This window comes from Neopelma chrysocephalum, unplaced genomic scaffold, assembly GCF_003984885.1.
Source record: "Neopelma chrysocephalum unplaced genomic scaffold, ASM398488v2 Primary Assembly neopelma1_25, whole genome shotgun sequence".
Lineage (NCBI taxonomy): Eukaryota > Metazoa > Chordata > Aves > Passeriformes > Pipridae > Neopelma > Neopelma chrysocephalum.
The window spans coordinates 33,942,619-33,954,848 of record NW_020897694.1 but is presented as its reverse complement, the minus strand read 5'-3'; positions in this window follow the sequence as shown (position 1 = coordinate 33,954,848).

Genomic DNA, 12,230 nt, shown 5'->3' with positions numbered 1-12,230 from the left:
TAACTGAGTTAAAATTTATTTTTTTGACTGTAACTGCAGTGGAGGAAGAGCTATTTTACATAGGACTTCTTTGTTAAGAGTTTCTACTTGAATGGTTTTATCTAAATCCCTTTGGCAAGAGCACACTATTCTTAACAAAACAATATGCAGCAGTCACCTTTTTTCTTTAAAGCTAGCTAAAAACAGAAGGATATAACCCATATATTTGTGTTTTCATATTTATCAATATCTTTATGAGTCTTATTTGTGATAATTATTGTTTATGCAATTTTTTACTAAAGCAGCCAGAATTCCAAGTCAAGATCCAATCCTCATTTTGCAGGAGATTATACAGAGTGAAGAAGACAAGCAGGGGTTGTTTGAATTGCTTATATTTAATATTATGTATATTTAAAGGAAGATCAAGTCAGGATCCTAAATGATGCATCTGTTTTAGGACTAGCTAAAACACCAAGAGATGTTGGTTCCTGGCATTTTTACCCAAATGTCTCTTTGAATTTTAACAGTAGAAAAGTAGAGAGACAAAGAATAAACTCCAGCAGGGCTGCTGGGGAGGGGGAGGAGTGCAAACACTTCCACTTAGGACAAGCAATGAGAAGGAAGTGAAGTGAAATTATCTGATTTTCTAAGATTAGGCAGAATTCTGGAAGTGAAAATCCAGGGTAAATGAAAAAAGCTGTGGGTAGAATAAAATGAAAATCTGATGCACGTCTTGCTCTTATCCTTTGAGTAGGTTTTTTGCTTATGCTAAGGAGTGCCCTTAACAGGAAACGGTCCATGAAGGATGAGGGGAAAGGAAAGGCTTCAGAGTGCGGAGGTGTGTTTATATAGAGGCTGCACCCACAGCCATCCACTGCCAAGACACTCTGCTGGTCTTTCTAAATGCATCCTCTTTTACCAAAGCTGTGCCAGTTCTCATTCCCCAAACGCTGGCATCAGAAGCAGCCACAGTTAAACTCATACTACACAGATCAGGATCGTGAGCTATATTCCATCTGTGAAATAACATGTAAATTAAGCTGTTTTTTAACTACATTTTCACATGCACTGTACACAGAGGGGAGATCACTATATATAAAGGAGAATCATTATTAGCTAGATACAGAATTGTGTATGATGGTTTAAAATATTCTTCATTTTGCCTTAATTTAGAGATTACTTTGTGACTCAGGGGAAAAAGAGATAATAATAATTTTTAAAATTTTAAAGTATTAACACTCTATTATAAATAATAATCACATTTTTAAAGTACTTTTAGTAACTCACCTTGTGTCATAAATTGCATATAGTTTTTTGTTTTCTTCAACTGCATTCCTAAAAAGAGAGAAAAAGAGAATATAATTTGTGTACCCTGTGTTCATTGCAAAAACAAAGCATAGTTTAGGGCCCTAAAGGTTTTCAGATCATCACTGTAGAATCTAGGGATGGGAAAAAATAATCTATAAAGTGACTTGTTCAACTCCTGACATGACAAGATTGTAATAATCCTTTGGAAATTGTATAAGTGGGTTTTTAATTATAGATCCGTGACTCTGTTGCCAAGAAATGAAAAAAGAAAAAATAGTAACTGCTTTTGTGAAAAGCACAATGAAATGATATGATTTTGATAGAGCTATATGAATAATTTTCAACAAAGGTTTCTAATTCATCCAGATGAACATTATCCCATTCAGTTATTTCATTAATTTTTTAATGAACTAAACTAAAAAAATACATTGAAGTATGTATTTGATATAAAGTGAAATAATTTATCTCTGGTATTTTGAATATTTTTATGTGTATTGAGGTTCATATAAAATAGGCATATTGAAAATTTGAAGTCTATATTTTTGAGCTTTTTTAATTGAAATCCATGTGACTTTGCAGAATACATTTTTCATTTTTTAACTAGAAAAAAGATTCTTTTACTGAACTTTTTTTGTTGGACTATTTCAGAATATGTGGAAACAAAGTACTCTTCTGAAATAATGCTACTGATTTGAGGGAGAGCAAGCGATGTCTGAAATGTGTTGGCTTTGCTGGAATCAGCAATAAAATATAAGTTTTAGCTAAGTAGTTTCTGAGAAGGCGTGATGAATCTAAGGGGCACTCCATAATAAGTATTGATTTGTATCTTACAATCTGATTTATGTCTCTGTACATTACTTTACCTGTCTGCTTAGAGAAGTTAAAGAGAAGCAACTAAAAGCATGGGGCAAATGATCCTGAGTTTGGATGCATTAAGCTCCACTTACATGAGAAAGGTAGATCCTGGGTTTGGTCCCTGTTCCTGGAGTGATTACACATTTTACATTAAATATGCACTGGCTAAAGGATATTAACAGCTGAGTGTTGTAAATGCCCAACTCCCTTGTGCACTGGGTAGGGAGACATGGGGCCTCTCTCGTGTCTTGGATCTCCTTGAAATAGACAGCCATCTAAAACAGAATTGGCAGGGCTGGGCTGGGCTCCACTTAGATGCCACCATCTAGTACATTTCAGATGCCCTGAGTTACCTGAGACACTGCACAGAGTTGTCAGCTACAACACAGGACCTACGCAATACCTATTTAACTGGAGTTCAAGTGGGATACCTCAGAGCATCCCAATGGCTCAGGATGCTTGTGTGTGGGAACTGGGCTGAACTTCTCATGTCAGATTCTACCCAAGAGAAAGATCCCCAGTTTTCTATACATAGACTCCATTAATTGAGTTGATTAGATCTCTTTTGACATAATGGGAACACCCAGATCTTGTGTAGACACCTTTGTCTAATCTTCAGATTAATCCTACTCCAAATTTCACAATATCTTATGTTCTTTTGATTGTTCCAGGCATCAGAATTCACAAACCACATTGCTCTGGATTTAAAGATCATAGTATTGCATGTCTGCAGCCACACCCTCAGCATGCTATGTTTGGGTTTGATTGATATTCTCAAGTACAGTTTTGTTTAGTGTCCACACTTAGTTGTCTGGTCCTCAGTGACTCAGTATAGGCTTGGGGTAATTTCTTGAGCTCAGCAAAGGAGAGAGGAGGGGAGGAAGAGCAGAGAAGGAGCATCTGAAGCCTCAACACTGACCAAATATATCCCCTGATTATAGTTAGGTATCTCATATTGGTAGAGTGACATGGTCAATACTAAGATGAGAAGATGGCTGGGCTCTTTTCTGAAGTGCACGTGGCAACTTGCTGCGAGGTAATGGAGCAACCATTCTGCATTTGCAGAGGCTGGATACAGAGAATCAGGGCGCATGCTCAGCCTTCATCTTCCTTTAGGACTATGCGTCCAAACACAGACAGTGACACCTGGGAGACAGACACAGCTCACCCTGTAACCATGACAACTGACATGGGACTTACAGCAAATTAGCTATGGGTGGAAGAGGGCATCACTTTTAAACGAACATGTGGAGTATAGAAGGAATAAGTATCTGGTTTAAATCTCCTTCCCTAAATATAAGAATACCCATAAGAAAAAAAGAAATTTGAATATAATAAGAGTTTCCTTTAGGTAGTAGGTCTATGAAAATTTTCAAAGTGTGCAAAACATCATGTGTGGCCACCTTCTCTTTATAACTTTTGACATCCATCAGCAAAAATGCCAATGGCAGAATAGAATTAACTTAGCTTCCTTATTGGTAGAGAGATGATAACAGCAAAGGGAGATCAGGAAAACCACAGGCAAGAATCAAATTTAATCTTTTAAATATTGAAGTTTCACAATCAGCTTTTATTTAGACTGATAATGCACTTCATTTTTTTCTTCTCTTACAAAAAATATAGACACATCTTAATGCTGAAATTCTCTTATTCAGTAGAGTGGTAAAATCATTTGGTCTCTGCATTGAAAAACGCCTTCTTGTGAATGAGGAGTAAATGGAGTTCATCTCTTACAGGAGTCTCCTACTGCGGCTGTCTGCCTGGCACCAATAGAAGACATGCTTTTGAAAGTATTACAAAAGTAATTCCCCCGTTACAAAAGCACCACATTAAAAGTACTTACATTAAAAGCACTTTGTTGTATATGAATATCATTATATAATTGATTATTCCCATTAAAATGCTTTGCGTCCTTATCACAACTTTAATAAAGAACAAAACTCCTTTGAATATTATACATGCACTTGCCTAGAGCCACTATTAAGCAGAGAGGCTCTGTGTGCAGCCAGGCAGTCATTGATGGTAAATCAAATGGAGGGCATATGGTTCCAGTATTGCTGCTAGTGGAGTTTTTGTTGCTAGAAAGAGCTAATGTTTTGCATTTAGGATTATTAAAGTAGCAAAAGTAGTAGCTTATCTTTTCCCCTTTTTTTTTCTCCCCAGCTCTCTTGAAGGCTCACTCAATATTTTATAGAAAAGCATACTATGAAAAGCCCATACTGGAATGTTAGGATTTCCATGAACTACAAATTAGAATTCTGTGTGCCTTTTTAAAGTCCAGACAATTTCTGGATGACACCACAACTCAAAATGTCTCTAGTTAAGATTCCTCCTTGTTGATGTAAGTACCAGAGATTAAATGTGTAAGTCTGAGTCAGTTACATGGGCTACTTCAATAACTAACGAGAAGGGCAAAAGCAAGTCCAAAGACTGAAACTCCAGAGGCTGAAGTAGACAAAACCAGTGTAAATTAATCACCCTCCAGAAGTACCTAGTACCTATGAACATAGACCATAGCTAGCAAGATATCCAACTTTTGGGTAGGTAGTACTGCATAAGATATATCCCATCCCTGGGATTTAATGGGAAAGAAGGCTAGATCTGTTTTAGTACATTGAGGATATTGCTCTCCAAAAGCTTATCAGACCAAGATGTCTTCAGGTTAGAGTTCCATGAAGAATATCTCTGCTAATGTTAAATGGGCAGCTGTACCCGAGGCCGCATCGAAAGCAGAGTGGCCAGGAGGTCCAGGGAGGTGATTCTGTGCCTCTACTCCATGCTGGTGAGACCCTACTCGGAGAACTGCATCCAATTCTGGGGTCCCCAGCACAGGAAAGACATCAACATGTTGGAGCGAGTCCAGAGGAGGGCCACCAAGATGATTAGAGGGATGGAGCACCTCTACTATGAGGAAAGGCTGAGAGAATTGGATTTTTTTAGCCTGGAAAAGAGAAGGTTTCAGGGTGACCTAATTGGGGCCTTCCAGTAACTGAAGGAAGCCTACAAGAGGTGGAGAGGCACTTTTTATGAGAACAGCTAGTGACAGGACAAACTAAAAGGGAGTAGATTTAGATTAGATATTAGGAGAAAGTTCTTTACTGTAAGGGTGTGGTGAGGTACTGGAACAGGTTTCCCAAAGAAGCTTGTCCCTTGAGATGTTGAAGGCCAGGCTGGATGGAGCTCTGAGCAACCTGATCTAGTGAAAGGTGTCCCTGCCCATGGTAGCAGGGTTGGAACTAGATGATCTTTAAGGTCCCTTCCAACCCAAGCCATTCTATGATTCAACACTAATGAATCACAGAATGCTTAACAAATACTCTTAATATTATGCATCTAACAAAATGATTCAGCATGAAAATATAGATACAAAGGCTCATATTTATAGCTTGGAAGAAAATGCTAACAATGAGAAAGTGAGATATTTTAGCTTCAGATTCAAAAGCATCTGAACATGAAAGGTCACTACTGAGAAAAAATACTTTCTTTTCTATCTGGAAAAAATTCTGTACACCTGATACAAGCTATTTGCAAACAGGAAATAAAACAAACTTAATGCTAAACTCCCTCTCCACAGGCTTGGGGAATGCACACCTCATTAGGTTTGAGCCTCATTCATTTGAAAGTAAGAAAATACTGTTGTTGATTGACCCAGCATACACAATAGGGCCAAATTAAACCCATGCTCCATGATTTTGATGCAGGAACTATTGGTGCAACAGCTAGATGCAAAACCTCAGTGTAAATCTTCCTCCCTAGAAAAGCTATTTCTGGACTTCTACCTTAAGATTGTTCAAGCCACCTTGCAAACCCTCCCTCCAGGAACTTCAGAAGCAGTGAGGCACCTGCACACCTGCACCAATGAGTTAATAAAATTCTCTTCCTAGGACATTCAACCCATGCTAACCAGGTTAGGTATTCAAGGGCATCACTGCCACATAGCGTGATAGGTACTAACTAATTATTTTTAGTATCTAGAAGCCTATCAAGAAAAGTAAGAAAGTACACACTGAAATGTCAAATGTAAAAATGGGAAACTGTGTTTAAAACTCCCAGGATATTGTAGACACAGTTATTGAATTACCATTGTAGATCTACTGAAACCTTAGCAAGCAACAGACGATGGAGATTTCTGCTATAAATATAAGATCCACATAGCTAGCTCTTATTTTTTAAAATATAAATTAAGTGGATGCAAGCCAAGTTTTCATAAATAATGCCAAAAATGTTTATGTATGAGAAGCTTAAACTGTGTAGCTCTAGCTGAAATAAATGTTTCAGTGAACATGATTTCAAACATGATTTATTCAAATGTTATGTTAAGTAGGCATTCAGTATGCTTTTATGTAATTCCGATGCCCAAGTTACATGTAATTATGATGACATTATAGCATCCTTGATCTTTCATAACCTCTCTAGAAATTCATTTTTCCCAGCATCAAGCTCCACAAATAATATGGAAGTGACAACGTCACATAGTATAAACAGTTACCAGAACAATACTCTTCAGGTCCAATTCTATGAGGGCTAGCCAGTCTTGACTCCTTTTGACATCAGCCAGAGCTGGGAAGTTTAGCACTGCTCAGAAACATGCCAATTAATTAGCAAGTCTACAAACCTGTTTGTTGGCATTTCAGAGCAAGGTAAGAAGGATGAAATGAGAATACATCAAGTTGTAGACACTTGTTTACAAATCACTGATATCCTTGAAGGTGTCTAGTTCTAGTTTGAATTCAGTAGTTCCTATATACCACTATTTGAGTTCACAGAATTTATCTTCTCTTTTCTTTTTAATGTATTCTATTTCCAAATACAAAAATAATAGGCATAAGGGAAGCCATCAAAATACACACAAGAGCAGTGCATAAATTTGACATTATCTTTACAGTAAAGATCTCAGAGTCATTGCAGATAGTTCAGTGAAGGTTCCAGTTCAGTGTTCAGCAGAGGTCAAAAAGGTAAACAAGTGCTAAGAACAATGAGGGAATTAATAGAACAAAACAGGTTCACTATAGTATTGTAAAAATCTGTGCTCTATCCACATCCTGTAAGCTTTGTTCTGTTCTCTTCCATCTCTAAGAACTTGAGAGCTCAAAAAAAGGTTTAGGAAAGACCTACAGGGATGATTAGAAGTATGAAATGGCATTGGTAGCAAGAAAGAGATTTAGGCTGAGACATTTAAGTCTGGAAAGCAGTTGAAGGAGGAGAGAGATGATGGATGTATATGAAGTCATAGACTGCCTAAATTATTATTTGCTATTGTTCATACTATAAAAACAAAGGAGCACTCAGATGATCATGCAGTCAGTTTAAAGCAAACTTTATGAAGTCCTTTTTTTCACACTATGCATAATTAAATTGTGAGGCTCATTGCCAGAGGAAGCTGTGGAGGTCAAAGTTATAAATGGGCTCAAAAATCCATTAGACAAATGCATGAGAAGGACCTCCATGGCTGTTAAGATCAATGTTTTGAAAGCACCCTCTCGCTGAGGAAGACCATAAACTTCAGCCTACTTGAAAATGAAAGTTTATACTTGGGAAAGAATTGTGTTTTATCTGTCCTGTTTCTTATGCCTCTCCAAAAGTAATGCTGCTGCCCATTGTCAGAAACAGGACAGCAAACTAGATGCAACTTTGGCTTGATTCAGTACAGGGATGCTTATGTTCAATGCAATCAGAAATACATGTTTCTTCTTTACAGTGAGCCAGCAGTAAAATAATTTTCACATCTTAAAACTGTCTGTTGTTTTCATTACTACAATCTCCACAAATAAACCACTGATTTTACTTCTCTTACTTCAGAAATTCATTCAGTTGCATATTTTTGACTTCTGTACTTTAATCCCCTGAGGACTTGTACACATCCCAGGGTGATAAAAAGTTTGCCAGTGTCCCTTCTAATCCCTGAGCTATTAGAGGGCTGTTGTAAAACACACACATTTTCTCAGAAAGAAAAAATTTCAGAGACAGCTAGTGCTCATAAAATTCTGTAGGAATAAACCTCTTTACATTTAACAGACCAGAATATATGTTTGATAAGCATATCGATATTATAAAAAGCATGAGATTTACCTCTTGATACAAGGATTGGGCACTTTTAATGTATATTGAGGTGCATGTCAACTTTGGTGGCAGAAGAAATTATGATTTAAAACAAAGCCTACTCTCTCAAGCTCTTCAATTTCTTTAAAGGTTTCCTTTAATTTTATGAATGAAAGTTAATAGTTGTGATAAAATAAAAATTAACTAATTAAGAATAGCCGATGTCACTCCTGAAAGGCTCATGACTGAAAAGAGCAGCTCCCCATTGAGTTTTCCCATGCAAAGTACACGGAGGCAGAAGAGAGCCTTGAGTCCTCACTCTGGCATCCTAGTGGGTGTAGTGTGTGTTATTCAATTACCCACATTACAAAACCAAGAGGTCACCTTGGCCCAACATCATGACAGTTTTGACTGGACGTAGGTGTTGCTAACATGCTCTGAGCTGAACTCAGTGCTGTTGTGCAATAGCCATGCCAATGAGCACATTTATTTGACAGGGCCCATTAGATACTCCTCAGGTATTTTTACTGCAAAAGTTTAAGGTGCCCTTGGTCTCCAAAGAAGTAACTGTTTCTATGGATCATTCCTTGGATTTTGTAGACATCCACAGAAAACATAACATACTTTCTTTTGACTTTTTGATTGCTTTGTTTTTCCAAATAGTACTATGGGGGGGGGGGGGGGTGAAACCAGAAAGAAGGCCTTTCCATGAAAGACTCAGGTATTTCAATTATTTGAAAAATATCACAAGGAAGAATAATTTCTTGATCCATTCTAAATCACAGAAGTGTATATAGTTATACACAAATACTTAAAATGGGTTACAAATCCTCTGACACACACTTTTACAGACAAAACTAGTCTCTAAACTATGCATGGAAGAAAGATTAATTTTAAGATTATGAAAACATGATCAGATGAAATGATCGCCTGGGTATGTACATGGTAATACTTTCTCATAGGTTACTACTGCTTTGCAAGTACAGATCAAAATAATTATTCTAAGTAGTCTTTAGCTCTTTTGGTTGTTTAGATAGGAGATCTTCATAAATTCAAAGGCTGTCAGCCTGCAGTGTGTCAGGAAATTTGAATTTAAGAGCCCAGCCCTAACATTCACATTCCTCTGTTATGTTTCAGAGTTGGTTGTAGATGTTAAGAATATTGCCTCTGGGACCTTTAAGTGCATTATATCATAGCCTGGAGCTGCACTTTCTATCTATTCTTCTTTAATCATCAGAAGTTTTGATTTAAAAGAGAAACAAGCTGGTAAAGAAGCCTATGCATCTCTGCATTTTCCCTACTTCACGTCAGGTGTGATGTGAGGGTGAGAAAACTGTAAAGTGTAGTTAAAATCATGGCAGTCTATGAAAGATTGGAAATGTTCTATGAATTGGAAAACATAGAAATGTTCTTTGCTTTAAAAATCAATCAGAAGAACTAACACTGTTTTTATTGTACAGGTTTTTGAGATGTGAATATGTACACTTAAACTGTCCTGAATACACTGGGATATCTGTTTCAGTAGTGCTTTATTCTAAGAGGGCTTGGTGGAACCTAAACAGCTAAAACTTTTATTTTTTTAAAATGCAAAATAAACATCCAGTGACATCAGAATGCTCAGATCTCCTCTTGACTTTGCTAAATAATAAAAAAAAAGCTTTCTAAGGATGAAATGATTTATATATTTTTATTCAAGTGATGTTTCAAAATTCCCTCCGTCTTTATTTTAAAACACTGTGAAGTAATTAAGTTTGAAAAAAGACTGATGAAATCCAAAGCACGTATTTCAACACCTCAGTTTGTCAAGAATTTTATAAACAGTTTTGGATAAGTCTGAAATACTTTTCTATTGTGTGTAAGCAACAATAAAAAAAATTATATTCATAACCCTTTATTTATTCATATTCATTCAGTGTTTATTCATCCACTAGACTCTCCAAATTGCCTGGCTTTGTTCATCATCATCTTTATAAATTGTACCATGCATGCAAACTGGCTGAAAGGCCCTAATATAATTTTTAACTATATTTGGTATTTTTCTCTCAAAGTTCTCAATGCTGTATGTACATATATATTAAACATTGCAAAACTGGGACATCTGAAACCTCAGAGAAGAGAGCAGTTATTAATCTCCCTTTAAAAATCCCACTTGAGGAATATGGGGCAAACACTACAGAATTAAGTCATTTATCAATGTCAGGCCGTGAGACCTGGTTATAAGGTATCCCTGGCAGATAGGGAAGAGAATGTTAGTTTCCTAATACCCAATACTTTGTTGTAACTTCAAGGAAACATAAATTATATTTTCCCCTATTAAAAGCAGTTCTACATTCAATGATGCTTTAGACAAAATAAATCAATTAGATATCCATTTTATAGTATTTCAGACATCCGAAGACCCTTCATTCTGGCATGCATAACTCTTATTTATATATTTATTAAATATGATTAAATATCAATTAATTTTTAACTCTAAACTGCAGATTGCTGAAACTTGAGTGTTATGGAGGAGTTGACTTCATGCTAAATCCTGGGTGCCAGGGAATGCAATTTTGGCCCTTCAGCAAATGAGATTCTAATTCCTCTACCACCAGAAAGTTTCTCACTGCTCCCAAACTACCTACATGAATAGATTTTTTTTTTCTCTTTTACCTTCCTTAGTCCCTTGAAATTTCAGCATGTGAACCTCAGGCAGAGTGGGGATTCTGATGGAGACTCAAAGCAGACTGAGACTCTAGTGGGAGGGACTGAGAGGTCAGACCCTCTCACAGCCTCCCCAGGCCTTCACTGTTGCTCAGCACAAGGGAACTCCTCTCTCTTTCTGTGGTTCTGTAAGTACTTGCCCTCTTCTTACTCACTTTCTTTAAGTTTTTATGGGGAATGTCTGAATAAGATGCTTTGGTCCAATCCAGTGTTCCCATTCTTATGTGGTTACAACCGTACAGAGATTTGCCATTTCACTGGGTACACTTAGCAGCAGTTTTAAATTTTAACAGAATCTCTCAGTAGAAACATCTATAATGAAAATAAGCTATAGTTCTCTGAACTTCAGACCAAATTTACTCTTTGCTTTAGAAATCAGCATCATATTATGCTTTTACAAATTTTCTTGCTTTTCATTCAGTGCATGCTATCTAATAACTTGCAGAAAGTTTAAAACCTCATTCTTTAAAACAGTAGCAAATTGAACAAAACACATACTTTGTCAGCCTCTATTCCCTCCTTAATACAGTCTTTAGTATTAAGTGAAGTGAAAGAAGAACTGGTGGAGGTGACAGCTTCTATGTTTCAGTGTGGTGGGTTCTAGCATTTTTCCAATTTCCATCCTGGAAAGATGAATCTAGCTCTTATAACAGAGATTTATCTTTTTTAAGTCATGTTTCTTTTTGATCTGTTTTCATAGACACTTTTTCATACAATTCCCTTCAAAAAAGAATTAAAAGAGCAATAATAGTTAGAAAAAGAAAAAATTGTTCTAAGTACTAAATTACTATTTTTTTTCTAAATTAAGGGGATTATATGAAATGCTGGGCCAAACTGTGCCTCACACAAACATGCAGATTCTGGAGGTTATGGCAAAGTACATAGCCTGCTGGGAGCTCTGGAGCTCCATCGGACACAGCAGACATGTGCCAGATGTTGCACCTTCTCAGAGGTGCACTACGTTCTCAGAGATGCACCATGTCCTTTTCTAGGTGTTTGACCAGGGTGGAAGATGGCTAGGTTTTATTTTCCCATCTTGAAGGATGAGTGATAGTCCAGGAATGGAAATGCAGTGCATAGTGAAATGCAGTCCTCAGTAAAATGCACAACTGCTTTGGAAGAGTGTGGGAGCACAGGTATGTGTGTGCCCCTACACGCACTCACACAGCCCTCACATGTTGTAGTCACCCCCCCGTGTGTCAAGGCTAGCATTAGGTCAAACTTTCCTTTAGGAAATATCTCTTGTCGATGCTTATGGATGAATAAAAGTGCTTGAGATTCCCATCATCTTTAAACTGTGATAAAGCCAGAGTATTTATGACTTTACCCACAAGACAGTGGCAACA